The 16,709-nt window shown below is 43.0% G+C and overlaps 1 protein-coding gene across 4 annotated transcripts in view; it reads left to right on the plus strand.

Moving 5' to 3' along the window:
• Window positions 1-16,709, plus strand: part of Far2 (fatty acyl-CoA reductase 2) — a 116,163-nt gene that overhangs the window by 28,582 nt on the left and 70,872 nt on the right. The gene's annotated exons all lie outside the window — the stretch shown is intronic.

Consider the following 16,709-nt stretch of genomic DNA (forward strand, 5'->3'; position numbering starts at 1 on the left):
AGCAAAGCTGGCCTCACAGTACACTGATTTTTAAAACTATTTGGGGGAGCAGTTTCAGGACCACAGCAAAATTGAGTGAAAAGTACAGAAAGTTCCTATATCCAGGCTATGGAGACACAGTCAATAAAGGCTTACTACACAAAGCAGAGGGCCTGAGTTCATGTCCCAGCACCCACACAGAAAGCTGGCATTATGTCTGTAATTCCAGCGCTATAGAAGCAGAGGTAGGTGGACTCCTAGAGAGCATTCAACCTAGATAAAATAGTGAGCTCCAAGTTCAGTGAAGAGAGGCTCTGCCTCAAAAATTAATATGGAAAGTGATTGGAAAAGGCACCCAAAGTCAGCTGTGTATGCATAAGTGTATGCATACACACACATGTGCATACAGCACAACATACACAACACATACATATACACATGCATACACACACACACACACACACACACACACACACACACACACACTTGCAGTGGAGTTTGTACTGGGGTTGCATCCCATATTAGTTTGGACACATATTAATGGCATGTGTCCTCCATTATAGTAAGCTACAGAGTAATCCCACCAACCCAAAGTCCTCCATGCTTTTTCATGATCTCTCCCTGATCCAGTCCAGACACTGATCTTTTCCTGCCCCCAGAGTTTTGCCTTAGGCAATGTCACTAGCTAGACACACAGAGTCTGGTCTCTGGTACTGGCTTCCTTTTCTTTTTCATACTCTGGTATCTTTCCTCCAAATCTTTTCCTGGCTTGGAAGCTCATTCCTTTTTAGTGAGGAATTCTATTTAATCTAGATATACCACAGTCTGTTTATCTATTCCTCCAATGAAAGTTTTCCTAACTACTATTGAGTTGGGGCAACAATTAATATTTGAATATTTGTGTACAGGTTTGAGTTTGGATGTATTTTCAATTCCTTTGAGAAAACACAAGGGTTATCATGGATGATCTATCAAGACTATGTTGAATTCTGTAAGAAACCACCAGAGAATCTTCTCAAGTCCCTGTACCACATGTGCTGCCTAAGCAATGCCTGGGAGTTCCTGTTGCCCCTGGGTTTTATGGTGGTTTGTGGAGTGGCTGAGGTGAAGGCTGGAATACATGATAAGAAATGATAGCTGGTGAAAGAGAGCACCTGGCCTTTCTTATCAGCCTGCCCTGATATAAAGAAGGAGAGGAAGAGGGAGAAACCTGGCTTAAAACAATAGTCTGCAGTTAGACACCAAAGCTAGAGTCAATGTGCTGGGTCTATAAGAAAAAGATAATTTGGCTAATATGCACAGAGGGAAAGAAAAGGCAGCTGGCACTCTGAACCTGGATGATGACATGTTTCCCAAAGTCAAATCTCTTATAGATCACGAGTCCCTGTGACTTCCAGAAAACCAGGATTGTTTGTTTGTTTGTTTTGGTTTGGTTTGGTTTGGTTTTTCGAGACAGGGTTTCTCTGTGTAGCTTTGCGCATTTCCTGGAACTCGCTTTAGAGACCAGGATGGCCTCGAACTCACAGAGATCCACCTGGCTCTGCCTCCCAAGTGCTGGGATTAAAGGCATGCACCACCACCGCCTGGCTCCTAGGATTGTTTTTAAAGATGTATTTATTTTATTTTATGTGTATGAATGTTTCATCTGTGTATGTTAACTGTACTGCATGCATGCCTGGTGTGTGAAGAAGCCAGAAGAGGGCATTGGATCTTCTGGAACTGGAGTTAAAGATAGTTGTGAACCACCATTTAGGTGCTGGGAACTGAACCTCAGTACTCTGTAAGAACAGCCAGTGCTTTTAACTGCTGAGCCATTTCTCCAGCCCCCAAAACCTAGGTTTTGTGTTTCTTTTTTATCAGTCTGGGGGAAAGCTTTATAAAGTCTTGATTCTTCTGTTTGACTTTTTCTTTACACCTTCTTTGGCAGCAGAGACTTCAGTGGATTTCCTCACTCAGGCCTTCTCACAAATTTCACCTGGAAATTAATACACCTGTTTAGGTGGCCCCCCGGGTATCTAATCCTATCCATTGGGGTACAGCCAGCCTGTCTGGCTAGTGCTCCACCATCTACAAGCACTTTCAAGTTTGTACTAAACTAACTGGCAGTCAGTATTCCTTATTACTACAAAGATCCATCCTGCATATCACACAACACTGAGACTGGCCTCGTGCTATCTTTTAAAGGGGAATAATATGCATTTGGGAAGTACAGAGGGAAAAAAAACAAAGAAATATGAAAAAAAGCTATGGATGCATTAATAATAAAGAGGTATGTCTTAGGTATTTTTTAAATTGCTGTGAAGAGAAACCATGACCATGGCACTCTTATAATGGAAAACACTTAATTGGGGCTGGCTTACAATTTAGAGTTTTAGTCCAATATCATCCTGGTGGGAAGAATGGTGGCATGCAGGCAGACATGGTGCTGGAGATGGTAGCTGGGAGTTCTACATCTGGATTGGCAGGCAGCAGGAAAAGAGAGTGACACAGGCCTGGCTTGAGCATTTGAAACCTCATAGCCCACCCACAGTGACACACTTCCTCCACACCTACTCCAGCAAGGCCACACTTCCCAATAGTGCCACTCCTTGGTGATCAAGCATTCAAATCTATGAGCTTATGGGGGGGCATTCCTATTCAAAGCACCATAAGGTAATCAAGATCAATTCAGAATGCCTGTGACCAACTCTTCTATGGATCTACAGAAGATCTAATACAAGAACACACTCAAAGAGCAGCAGGAAAGGTTGGGAAGACAATTGAAAAAAGCTTTTCCAAAAGGGTCCCATGGGAATCCCCAAACAATCCAGGCTGTTGCCAAGGCTGTAAGCCACTCTCCACCAACAGACAGTAAAGCCCTATTGCTGAAGACAACACTCACATAACTCATTGAACATGGAGAGGTAGAGCTGGTGCCTCCATAGAACCTTTACCCCATGTTCTAGTGTTTTTGGTATGGGAGGCTGCTTTGCAGGCTACCAAAAGAGAAGCATACACACCAACACAGACACAAGAACTTTGATCTACAATTCTGTTCCCCCTCAAGATATGCTAGTGCAAAAAGCTTGTGGGAGTAACTAACCAATATTTGATTTGACCTACGGCCCACTCCGTGAGATAGAACCTATACCCAGTACCACTTTGGTGGTCAACGACCAGAGATTAAGTAACCCAGGTACCTACGGTAAAATAAAACACTACTGGTCAAAAAAAAAAAAAAAAAAAAAAAAACCAAGGGGGTAACAATAAATTGATATTCTGCTATACTCATAAACCAGTGCCTTACTCAGCCAGCATCAAAATCAAAGAAGCATTCTCCTACAGAAGACGGGAACAAATACAGAAACCCACAGCCAGACATTGCAAAGAGGGTGAGACCTTGGAACACACAGCTTTAATTAGGAAGTCTCCATTAAATTCCTCCAGTCAGAGCTTTGGAACCCTCTCAAAGAGGGGGCAAAAAGAGCCTAAGAGCCAGAGGGAATGGACGAGCTCAGGAGAACAAGCACTCTGCATCAACTAAGCAAGGTTCATATGAACTCTCAGAGCAGGAGCACTCTCAGGGCCTGCACGGATCTGCACCAGATCCTCTATGAATCTGTTACGGCTCTCCTGAATGTGTGAATGAGTGGGTCTCTGGTTTTTGTGCCTGCTATTGGGCTATTTTCCTTCTGTTGTTTTGTCTTGTCCAACTTTGATGTGAGGGTTTTTGTTTTATCTTATATTTTATTTTGTTAAGGAAAGAAAACAAATTTCCAAAATCCAAGATCCAGAAAGAAAAGCTTCCCATTAAAGGCCCCATTTAAAAGTGTTTAATCTTTAAATCTGCTTTTTAGTAGACTCCGCCATTTAGGTGAGTGATTCTTGCTGTGTTTGGGATCATAAGTCTATTAAGGATTGATGGACTTTCTTGGTGGAGAGAAAAATCACATAAAGGAATGTTTTCAATTGACCTGAACTGTTCACTAAGCTATTCAAGAAAAACTTGTTGAAGGAGTAAGGGGTTTTGTCACAGTCTTACTCCTTACAAGAGCTATTTCCTGCTGTTGACCATGTCCTTTTAGATTCCTGTTTATCTCTAATGGGTCCTGAGTTTCTTCACTCCAATAGCACCTGATTTCTTAAACTGAAATATTAAGATGTGGTGTATTTCTAAGACCAGACTGAGAGTATCTCTTAGCCTTGCTCCCAAGAGTCAGATACGCAGACAAAGTTAATAGCAGCATTTGAGTGATTTACCCTGTGTGGGCACAGAAAAGGCAGTTAATCGTCCAACAACTTGACAATATGGACTTTAATCTCCTTCTGGTGATAAACTAAGATTTAGGAGGGTTAAGTACCTAGCCTAAGTATTTATTAAGCAACTCTTACAGTGTCTGGCACTATGTAAGAGAATTCAAATGAAGCAAACTGTGGCCTCGGTAAATTTTTACAAGCTATTGTAGGGAATGGTAATGTCACTCCATGGGTAAAGTGTTTCCTGTATAAACCTGAAGACCTGAGTTCAGATCCTCAGCACACATGTAAAAGTTGAGCAAGGTAGCACATGTCTATGACTCCTCCACTGGGAAAGACAAAGACAGGTAGATTTGGGGGTCTCTGACCATTCAATCTAGCCAAGATGGCAATTTCCAGGTTCAGTGAGAGTTCTCATCTCAAGAAATTAGGTGGAAAATGATAAAGATACCCTAAGTCAATTTCTGGCTTCCACATGTGCACACATAGATGAGCAGAACTTCACACATATGCGTATACACACACACACACACACACACACACACACACACACACACACACTACAAAATAAAATACACAAATTTGGAGTACCAGCACTCAAGAGACAATTCAAGATTACTCTCAGTTATGTAGTGAGCTTCAGGCCAGCATGAGCTACATGAGAACCTGCATCAAAAAATAAAACAAAAACAAGCCAAAACAAAATTTGATATTTTAAAATATCCGTTTGAGATTACAAAAGCAATATTCAGACTTATGATTTTATTATAAACCCCAACCTAATAATTCAGAGGTCTGGCCTCCTTCCAAACTCTGGGTGCTGACTTAAGAAATGAGGCAACCATGACACCTAAACAAGGAACATACCCTGGACACTTGAACTTGAGACAAACAAAGACCTATGCACAAAACAAGAACATGTAAGAATCGCAGATTCATTTCCTGATTTGTCCGTGTAGAATGATGAACACAGATTCCTGTGGCATTAAATGTGCCATCCATGCATCTGTCTCCACTTTCACTGTGGTGTCAATTACCCCGTGGCTAACTACAATCAGAAAATGTTGAATGGAAATCTCCAGAAACAAACAATTCTAAAGTTTTAAACAGCGTGCCTTTTTGAGAAGTTCTAGTGGCCCATATGAGAGAGAACCAGCCTTACTCCTCACATTCACTCCGCATATACTGCCTACCCATAGGTCCTTACTCTCTTAAATTTCACAATGCTTTCCTTTAACATCCATCACTAACACCCACAGCTTTCCAGAGGAGAGAAGCTTTAGAGCTTTGCTGCTTTGAAGTGCATTCCCCTTTGTGAGCAGTGACAGAGGACTCTGTGATCATACCAGCCAGGACAGAAGGAGCAGGGCAGTTTTTAGATCTGAAGATGCATTCATGTCCCAGCCTCTAGTTCCCTTCCTGTCCCACGTCCTCTTTGTCCCATCCCACCTGATCACCCAGAGGCATTTGACAGGTGTTCATTTTTCGATTTTTTTCCTTCCCTTTGACCTATGCATTCATTCATCTACTTGTCAAGTATTTATTCATAGTGCCAGGTGGGAGGCAGACTGTAGAGATAGAAGAATAACATCGTACAGTACTCCTAGTCTCAGGGCATGGAAAGTCTAAAGGGAAGACAGATTTGGAAACTGTTGCCATATTCCTGGCAAATTCGACTGTACAGTGGAGGCTGTTGACCTAGTCCCTGCAGTGACACTGGCCCTGGTAAGGAAGGCAAAGGTGATGTGTATGGCCAGAGTGTAAACTTGTTGGGACATATTGAAGCATGCACCAGCCAGCCTGAGTAACTGTGCTTCACAGCACTGTGAGCATTCGGAGTCCATCCCACAGGTGAGTTGGGGAAACTTCAGCAGGAGAGAAGAAAGGATATACATCCATTTTAGAAAGATCAGCCAGCAGCTGTGTGGAAGCAGAACAGACCAAATGGACAAAGAGAGGGTACAGGAAATCTCGAGAGAATAAGGAAGAAGTTAACAGGGGCAGAATCTTCAAGGCTATAGATCGATCTTAGGTGAGGAATGAGTGATGAAGAGAGGATTCTCATATTTCCAGGATGAGTGACCAAGTGAATGGTAGTGGCATGGATTAGGACTGGAATCTGGCTTACTTATGGGACATGGCAGGTGTAAGTCAAGGGTTTGGAAGAAAGACCTGGACAGCAGATCACACGATGGAGCCAGATGATGGAATGACTTGTCAGTAGGTCTATGACTGGAACATAAATGCAGTGTTAGGGTGGCACTAAAGGAAAGTGGTGCTGTCTTGGGGCCAAATACAAGAACTTGGGGTGGTACAGTGCCTTTGTATGCCCTCGCTAATTTCTTCACTGCCATTGTAAGAGGTCATCAGAATACTGTCTGTGGTATTTTTGTCAAATTCCATGTGAGATCCCAGGGATTTGTGGAGGCAAGGCAGTGTAAATGGTTGTGTACTTCAGAGCAAAAATGACTTTGAAGGAGCTGGTGCTCTGACACACTCAGCACTCGATATCCCAGGAAAGTACCACACAAAATTTGTTTTGTTTGAGTTTTATCATAAAGCTCTTGTGTTTGTTTTGCATGACTGACTATTCCCCACCATCACCACCACTAATTCTGGTACTGGACTCAAGGCCTCACACATATGTGTGGATCATATGCATTAGTGATTAACTCCCAAGTTACCAATAATGCATTGGTGTCACATTTTGGAAAGAAATAAAAGCACTTCCCCTAGGAATCATTTAACCAAGAGAGAGTCCAGATTTGCATTCTTTACCTCTTGCTCCCCTGTGTCTTCCATCTCCTGCTGCTTGCGTCACTGAGTCTGTGCCACCTCCTGTCCCTGTGTCTGTCCTTGTGTGTCTGATCCTAACAAACAGCTTTTGCCCTTCCGTGTTTGCGGCTTTCACCAAGCAGTACACATGCATCATTCTGCATGGAAGAGTAAATAACAAGATACTGCTGTGCCTTGGTTCAGATTGTAAAAGTTGACTGTATGGGAAATCCAAGGCAAGCAAGGTTGATTGTTGCAGTTCTCTTAAGAGCAGGTTAAACAAACGGTCTGATAGCTGTCTTAAGTGACTTTCAGGTGTGTGATTAACTCTGGCTGTGAGGTCCAGCAAAAGTTCCAGTTTCTTAAACAGTCAGAGGTATTTCCAGAACACTGAGCTACAGCCCACCTCTCCTTTTAATTTTTGAGTCAGATTTCACCAAGTTACATAGATTGGCCTCAGACTCTACCTGTAAGCCTTGAGATCCACCTATCTCAGCCTTCTAAGTAGCTGGGAGTACATGCTTACACCAGAATACTTCAAATATTGTAGACTATTTCAAGTCAGGAATCATTATTTTAAATCAACTCTCCCTCAAGAAAATAAAGTAGCTCTCAGTTCATAACATATGTCTAACCTCCTGAAGAATGCTGACCTAGGAAAGACTGGTGGACACAGTCTTTGGTTCATGTGGAAGAATTGTTTATGAGTGACATCCTGTGTAAACCTTGATTAGTGAGAAGGGTCTTAAAGTCACACTGTGAGTCCTATGTAATCCTCCTCTGAGGGCATCAAAGGTATTTCATCCTCACTATATTACTTCATGCACATGAAAAACTGAGACTCAGTATAGGAACAAAGGTCACATCTGCATAGGGTATGTGGTAACCACCAGCAACTCAAAAACTGCAGACAATTCTGAGTTCAGTGTCAGAGGTAAAGCTGCATCTTTCATCAGGCCCCACAGGGAGAGGCCCTGCAAGTTCAGTAACCAAGAATGTACAAAGCAGCTATTGGATCCTGGCAACACCACCTTGTATCTCTCCTCCTTTCCAAAGAATAAGGTCCTAGGCAAGAGGCCTGGGTCAGTAGGCATGGCAGCAAATGAGGAACTGACCTACGTCTAACATGGACAGGAGGGGCTGGAGAGAAGGCTCAGAGATTAAGAGCCTTGGTTGCTCTTATAGAGGACAGGGCGTTGGATCCACACATGTGGATCACAACCTTCAGAAATTCTAATTCCAGGAGATCTGATACCTTTTTCTAACTTCTGTGGGCACTATGCATGCACATCCATACATGCTGGCAAAAAAATTCATACACACATAGTAAGAATTAAAAACCCAAAGACTAAAGTCCATAGACACAAGTGTGTTTCCCAGAGAGATATTGAAGGCTAGCTTTTCACTGTTTTTATTTTTCCTAAATGTGGATGAAGCTGACCTCAGAGAATGTGATGCCCATGAGGACTTGAAGGACACAGCCCCTGTGAGAACATGGTCCCCTGAAGGGCACAGTGCCTTGAAGGAGGTACAGCTCCTTGAAGAAATGGCTCCCAGGAAGACACAGCTGTGTGTAGACACAGGCCTCCCACCCCTATCCCTCAGTGAGGTCATGGTTCCACTCTCTTAGGGCTGATACTGTAATGAGGCCGCTGACAAAAATGTCATAAAAAGAAACAATGAACATTTTATGGAGGAATTAACACACAAAAGATGTCCAAGAAGGTATCTGGGGAGTGATGCTCAGCCACTGAGATCTTCAGAACAAGGTGTGAAAGAGCTTTTAACTTTTATTTTATGTGCTTAAGTGTTTTTACCTGCATGTATGCATGTGTGCTGTGTATGCAGTGCCACAGAGGCCAAAGAGGGCCTCAGATCCCCTCAGACTGAAGTTACAGATGATTGTGAGTCATGTAGGTGTTGGGAATCCAACCTTGGTCCTCTGAAAGAGCAGAGCCATCTCCAGCCTGGGGAAGAGTTTTGAAAAGTGTGCATTCAGTGGAGTGGTAATGCACACCTGAGGCTGAGACAGCAGGCTTGCCACCAGTGTGACCCCAGGCTGGCTTGTACAATGAGCTCCAGCCTGGGGTGTCAAGGGACTATCTCAAGGCAAACAGAAGAGAACTAAGTGTGTTCTTGGCAGAGGTGCAGCAGGAGCTTTGACTGAGGAAAAAGTGGAGTTCTGTACCTAATAAGGCCACCTGTTCTTGCCAGGTCTTTCTTGACAGACACTGTCTGGTGATTTCTTAGCAGCCTGAATAATTACATGTAGTTGTCACGTGGCTCCAAGGAGAAACCTGAGGTTCTAGGTTGAATGGCTTCATCAAACCACTTATTTCACTTTGTGAGAGTCTCTGGTGATTCTGAGGTACCTTGCCTAGTGCAATCTGGTCATTGTACTATGTGCGGATAATATTTCTTTGAAGTCCTCCCCCAGACCCAAATTCTTGCAGAGGTCTTCAGAGGTTAGGGGGAAGGTCTGTAACTAGGAATGAAGTGTGCCCTTGGTTCTCAGCACAGCTTGTGTCCAGTTAGTTCCTGTTGTAAGGGTGTTATGTAAACATTGGCTCCTTCACCTACTGATTTGAAGGCACAAAGCAGCCACTTCACAGTGCTACATCAGGGAAATGTGGAAGAAGTGTGGTGCTCAGATCAATTCCCTATTCTGAGCTTTCGATGCTGTGGTCAGTAGGGTCTGTCTAGATCAAGTGCAGACAAGGCCCTCAGATCGGGAGCAAGGGCTTCATGTGACCCACTAAACCTGAAAAAAAGCCAGACTGGAAGGCCCTCACATATCCTTAAGGACTGGGAGGATCTCAGGGTCTCATCAAGTCTCAGTCCTGAATCCTGGACAACTGAGTCAAATGGCTGAATGTTAAAGGAGGCCTAGATATTTAGTGCTAAAAGGACCCAGAGATTAGTCCTATATCTGAAAAACATTGTTTTAAATTTTATAATTGGAGACCACCAGTATGAAAAGTTTGATTTTCTGTTTACCTTTTTTTTTTTTTTTTTTTGGTGGGGGGTGCAGGGGGAAGCTGGGCTTTGTACAACCCTCCTGATACAAAATGAATACCTAGCTGAAGATGACCTATCTTAAATGTCTGATCCCTCTGCTTCCACCTCCTGAGTGCTAGAATCACAGGAGTGGACCATCATCCCCATTTGTTTTTAAAATGTGAACTCCAATTTTGGTTAGAGGCATGGTGTTGCTGATCCCATCTCTAAGGAATGAAGTGCTAAATGGAGGCAGACATTCTGACTGATGCCTCATGTTTCCTTACTGGGATTCCTAGTGATGCTCCAAAGCATTTCTGAGAGAGCATGCTCCCAGAGGGGTGTCTCTCCTCCTCTGCCTGACTCATAACCCTCGTGTGGAACTGAACAAAGCTTTTCCTTGTAGCTTGGGTTTTGTCTCACGTTTGGTTTCAGTTGCTGACCGAAACATTCAGATCTTTGCTATATTCCTATACATGTGACTTCAGGAGCAATCAGGACACTGTATCCAAAAGTGGCACCAAAGTTTGCCTGACAAGGGTACTTGGCTCTTCAAGGTGGATTGGGAAACTGCTGGTGACTCCTACTGTTGGCTTGTACTCAACCTTGCAGGCATGCCACAGCCCCATGGAGCATGTGACTTTCCCACAAAGACTGCCCAGGACTGCTTGGGTAAAATGGTGGCCTGGTTCTGCTTCAGGGCTTCTGGTCTGTTTCCAGCAATGAAAGTGCTTACTAACTTTGAACTAAATGGAAGGTACCTTGGGATACAACCTGAATATACTTTTGTTTGGTTTTGTGTGTATGTATGTTCATGTGTGTGTACCTGTATAGAAGTGTGCATATAATGTGTGTGCATGCACATGGGGAAGCCAGAAATCAACTTTGGGTGTCCTTCTCAATGGACTTTGTCTTATTTTCTGAAACAGGGTCTCACCTACTCATCAGCCTGGCTAGCCATCAAGCTCCAGGAATCCTGAAGTGTGTACCTCCCAGAGCTAGGATTACAGAGGCACATAACAGCACCCTGCTTTTTACACTGGTACTGGGCATGTGAACTCAGGTCCTCATGTTTCCTTGGCAGGTGTTTTACTGACCAAGTCATCTTCCCAGCTCTGTTGAGTCTTTTTGAGACAGTGCCTTAAGAAGTAGCTTGGGTTGGCCTTGAACTTTTGACTTTATGTCAGCTTTGCTGAGGACTACAGGCATGAGCCATCACACCCAGATGACTTCTAATTTTGCTTGGGTAACAAGCACACTGACATTAAAGGGTGGAAAGAATAAGGAGTCTGGTGCTAAGCAAGAGCAAAAACAGAGAGAGGGAGATGTAATATAAGGAAGCTGGTAACTATGTAGAGCGCTGCCTCAGCAATGGCGACTCCCACAGTAGGTGTGGCAGGAGGTGACAGCCAGTGGGACAAAGTAGCTCATGCTCACTGTGGGCCAAGTGGGCTGGGATAAATCAGTGATTCTCAGCCTTCTCTGGACATGAGGGCAATCTGGGGAAGGTTTTAAAAATGCTAAGATGGTTTGGTTGTCTCTGTAGGATTCCCCATCATGATCTTGACTCCCTTTGCTCATAGAATCCTTCTTTCTTCTCTTCAACTGGACTCCTGGAGCTCAGTTTGGTGCCTGGCTGTGGATCTCTGCATCTGCTTCTATCAGTTACTGGATGAAAGCTCTATGATGACAGTTAGGGTATTCACCAATCTGATTACTGGGGTAGGCCAGCCCAGGTACGCTCTCCAGTATTGCTAGTAGTCTAAGCTGGAGTCATCCTTGTGGATTCCTGAGAGACAACCAAACCAAGCTAGTGGGAACTAATAAACTTTAGACCAACAGCTGTGGAGTCTCTGTGGGACTGGACTAGGCCCTCTGCATAATCGAGACATTTGTGTAGCTTGATCTGCTTAAGGAGTCCCCTGGCAGTAGGATCAGGATCCATCCCTGGTGCATGAGCTGGCTTTTTGGAACCCACTGCCTATGGTGGGACACCTTGCACAGTTGTTATGCAGGGAAAGGGGCTTGGAACTGACTCAGTTGAATGTACCAGGTTCTGCTGGCTCCCCATGGGAGGCCTTACCTTTTTGGAGGAGGGAATGGGGGACAGGTTGCAGGGGAGGCGGGGGTGGCAGGAGGAAGAAAGAGAGGGGGATCTGTGGTTGGTATGTAAAATGAATTAAAAAATTCTTAATAAAGAAAAAAAAAGAGGGGTTGGGGATTTAGCTTAGTGGTAGAGCGCTTGCCTAGCAAGCACAAGGCCCTGGGTTCGATCCTCAGCAACAAAAAGAAGGAAAAAAAGAAAAGGAAAGGAAAAGGAAAGGTGCTAAGACGGGGCCACACGGCCAGGCATAGAAAAGGTGTGGTGATTCAGGACTGCAAAGGGACGTTCTAGAAACTAGGCCTGTTTGGTTGTGTTAAAAGCCTGGTATTCAGCAGAACAAGAGAAGGCAGAAGTTAGGTATTACCTAACGGACACAAGGCCTGGCAGGCCAGACCAAGGGGTTTGGGGAATGACCTGGGTGTGGACTGCCAGGGTACCCTACTCTTCCAGCTAGAACATCCCAGACTTAATGCCACCCACCATTGCCTTCATCCCACTTCTGCCTCCTGACTTGGAACCTCAGTTTAACAGATGATAAGTGTAGGCTACTGCTGGGACCTCATTGGTTCCTTAGTCTCTAATACATAGGCACTTAGTGATAGCACAGTGATGGGACCCAGTTCAGCTGCCTGTGTCATTCCTCTAAAGCCATGAGAGGCACCACAAAATGCCAACACAAGGTGAAGTGACCACCCACACTTTTCAGAAGAACAGGGGGTCCTGGTGACGGTAACACTTCATCATCATGCCCTTTGCTACGGTGGTTTGGCTCGTAGTCTCTACTTTTCTCTTCTTTTTCTTTGTTTATTTTTGCTTATTTTGTGTATGAGTGTTTACCTGCATATATGCAGGTATGCCACCTAAGTGCCTTGTGTCCCCGGAGGTCAGAAGAGGTCAGAAGATCCCCTAGAGTTGGAGTTACTAATGGTTGTGAGCCACATGTGAATGCTGGAAATTAAACCTGCAAGACCTACAAGTGCTCTTAACTCCTGAGCCATTTCTCTCTCCCCCTTTTCTTTTTAAAGGTAGGCCAGGGTTAAAATTCTGACTCTACTGTGGTTAACAGTGGGTTGAAACAGCTGTGTATAGGGACAGATGGACGGTTGAGTGGAGATAGATGTGGCTGAGCACTGGATGGATAATGCACAATGGACAGATAAAGGGTAGATGTTTTAGTAGAAGGCTGCCTCTCTAGAAAGAAATTATTCAACTGCCAGCCAGCATTTTTTAAGACTGTTGATGAGATTCTGCTAAAGCTTGAAGGATATAAATCTCCCATTCCTGCCCAGCTCACCAAATTGAATACAGTACCTGGACTGAAAATCTGATTTTTATTATTTGTTTTTTGTTATTTATTTATATTATATTTATCATTTTTTGTGTTTTATTTTATTTATCTGATTTCCATTTATTTGTTTATTGTTTATTTTTATTTTATTGTTTATTACATACTTATTTAATATATTTCATTATCATTATTTTTATGATGGAATTTATGTAAAACACTACTTCAAGTTAGGTTGTGTTTTAATGGCACCAGAGGTGAACAGCCCCAGTTAAACTCTAGGCTTAGCATTTCCTGACTGTGCAAGCAGTCAGGGCATAGTTGCAGCTCTTCAGCTGGGAGCAAACACAGCAACTGAAACTGCCATGCTTCCTGCTCTATGCAGAGGCACTTCCAGAACTCCAGGGAACACCCTGGCTCCTGCTTTCCCCTCTCAGCCTTGTGATGCAGCTGTAGCCAAAGCCGCTTGTGTCTGACCATGCTAACTGGTCCATGGCAGTAAGATGCGCTTCAGAAGCTGAAAGGATGCTCCCTCCTGATTTTGTTGTCATTGTTCTTGTCCAAGCACAGCAAACAGCTGCTGAGCTGGGTTTCCACAGTCACCGCTTGATCTTACTAAAAGGCTGTTGATGAGTTTTGTAAGGAACATAATCCCTTGCTATCTGGGTATCAGAAAGTTTATTGAAAATGTTGGTCTTGAGCAGAGTCCTAGAAAAGGAAAAATAAAGGTGTGTGGTTTGAGCTCATATAGTTCTGGATACAAAATTGTGAATTCTGGAAGTCTGTGAATGTTAAGGTGAGAGGTGCTTATGACAGCTGAGATTTTGGAAGGGAAGTAAATTGTGCACTGGTATAGCTTTTGACAAACTAGTAAGGTTAATTTCTTAAGAGTGGTAGGAAAATCAGCAGAATCACAGAGGAATGTTCAGGCGAGAACTGCAGCTTCCATGTGGCAGAAGGGGAATTGAGGTGGGGAAACTATCTACCGCCGGGGATAGTCAAGAAAAGTGCACAACACACTCTGGAGAAGGGTAAAGCTAGATGTACTTTGGCTGTGTGGCAGAAACTCAGGCAGGAGATGATTCAGAATGAATTGGATGAAGGAAGAGACCTGAGGGTGTGCTCAGTGGGAGAGTCTGGGGGTCATAGAATGCTTGCTTCTAATTTAAAAGGTATATGGGTTCAGCAGGTGAAGGCACTTGCTATCAAGACTGACTTGAGTTCAATCTCCAGAACCCATATGACCCCTGAAAGAGTTCTTCTGACCCACACATACATGCTATGCCATTCAATATTCACACATACACAAAATAAAATGTAATATTATAAAGTATATCTGAGATCAGTTTAATAACAATGTGTCGCCATCAGCATCATATCATTAGCACCTGTTGCCTCCAGAGCTGCCGTTGGCTTCACCAATGTGCCCTGTGCTTCGAGCCTCTCACTAACTTTCTTTCTGTAAGTGGGGTGGATCAGGTCAAACATTATTGACTTCATCCATGTGGGAAGAGCCTAGCCCATAATGTGAATGTGTGCATGTCTACCTGCCGGCACTAACCCAGGCCTCCCTCTGGAGTGCTCATTTGCTTGGTTGGGTTGTTTGTTTGTTTGCCTGTTTGGTTTTGTTTTGAGGGGGTTGAAACATGGTTTCTCTGTGTAGCCCTAGCTGTCCTGGAACTCACTCTGTGGACCAGGCTGGCCTCGAACTCACAGAGATCCACCTGCCTCTGCCTCCTGAGTGCTGGGATTAAAGGCATTTTAAACAAACTTGACCAGTTATTTTTTATTATTATTACTTCAAAGATAAAGCCTTCCTCAATGTGCTTTATTTCTTTAAAATTTAGTCAGAAAATAAATTTCTTTCTTGCCAATCAAGTAAACAATATACATTCTAGATAGAATTCCCTTGTGCTCACAAATTACTTCTACCCCACCTTCAAGTGACATTGGAAAAAAAAAAAGATTCACCTTAAGACTTATGACTTATTTATACCTGTTCTTCAATTCAAACTTGTCCTGTTTGGTGGACAGATGTGCAGACCCTCTGTGTCCTCCTGTGCATAATGATGCTGATCAATATACTCGGCAGAGTGTGTGTGTGTGTGTGTGTGTGTGTGTGTGTGTGTGTGTGTGTGTGTGTGTGAGAGAGAGAGAGAGAGAGAGATCAGTATACTTTGCAATTATGTGTTCAATACAAATTGTGCATGTACATGTGAGTGTGATCAGTATACTCTGCAGTGTGTTTTCAGTACAGATTGTGCATGTATGTGTATGTGCATGAATGTTTTCAGTATAGATTATGCATGTACATGTATGTGTGATTAGTATACTCTGCAGTGTGTTCAGTACAGACTATGCTTGTATGTGTGTGCATGTGTGTGTGTGTTCAGTAGCAAATTCTGCATGTATGTGTATGATTTTTAGACTCTGTCTTTGTATTTGTGTATATATATGCATGTGTTTATTGTGTGTATATCATGTATTTCTGTGTATGTGTATGTGCTTGTGTGCATGTGTGTATATGTGTGCATAAGCATATATATGATCTGTAGACTCTGCATGTATATAAATGTGTGCATGTGTTCACGAGTGTGTGTAACAGAGAAGGAGGAAGAAGGAGGAAAGTAGAGAGGGAGAGATCAATAGACTCTGGGTGTATGTTTGAATATTTCCAATGTCACCCTCTAGATTTTGATGTTATAAGAAAAGGATTTAATTCATCTTTTGTTAGTGGCTATAGTAATGATGCAGTATCTTGTGAAATCCATCTTCTGGCTAGAAATCTATCACAGCCTAAAACTGTAACTCCATGTAAAGGAGGAAAGCATAAGTAACATTCTATTTCCATTTCCCCCAATGAATTATTCAATCTCCTAAAATAACGTAGCTGGTGTCTTGGGCTTGATGTCCTATATTTAGGATGAGGAGATGACACCTCCCTTCCCAGGACTCATGGGGAGGTTAGAAGCTGATGGTATGTGTTATTAAGGTGCTCTGTGAATTAGAGTTCAGTTGTCTCGATAGTAAATAGAAATGCCCTATCTACCATGAAAAAATCAATGTTTGAATTTTTTGCAAATAACTTGCTTGCAAAAGATGTGTTTGGATTGCTTGAATTCTCTTATAACTTGATTTACTATCAAATTAATTTAACCATAGTTATTTTAATGTGGAAATGTTTTGTGTTAGCCTTTTCTTTTTAAAATGAAGCACAAAGCTTCAAATTTCTATTTAAATGTTTATTACAAATTCCAAGACAAAGCACCAAATCCAATGTACAGACGGGTCTGCTTTAGTGACATATAATCAAAGCACATGAATGAACTTGCT

This window comes from Onychomys torridus, chromosome 3 (genome assembly GCF_903995425.1).
Source record: "Onychomys torridus chromosome 3, mOncTor1.1, whole genome shotgun sequence".
Lineage (NCBI taxonomy): Eukaryota > Metazoa > Chordata > Mammalia > Rodentia > Cricetidae > Onychomys > Onychomys torridus.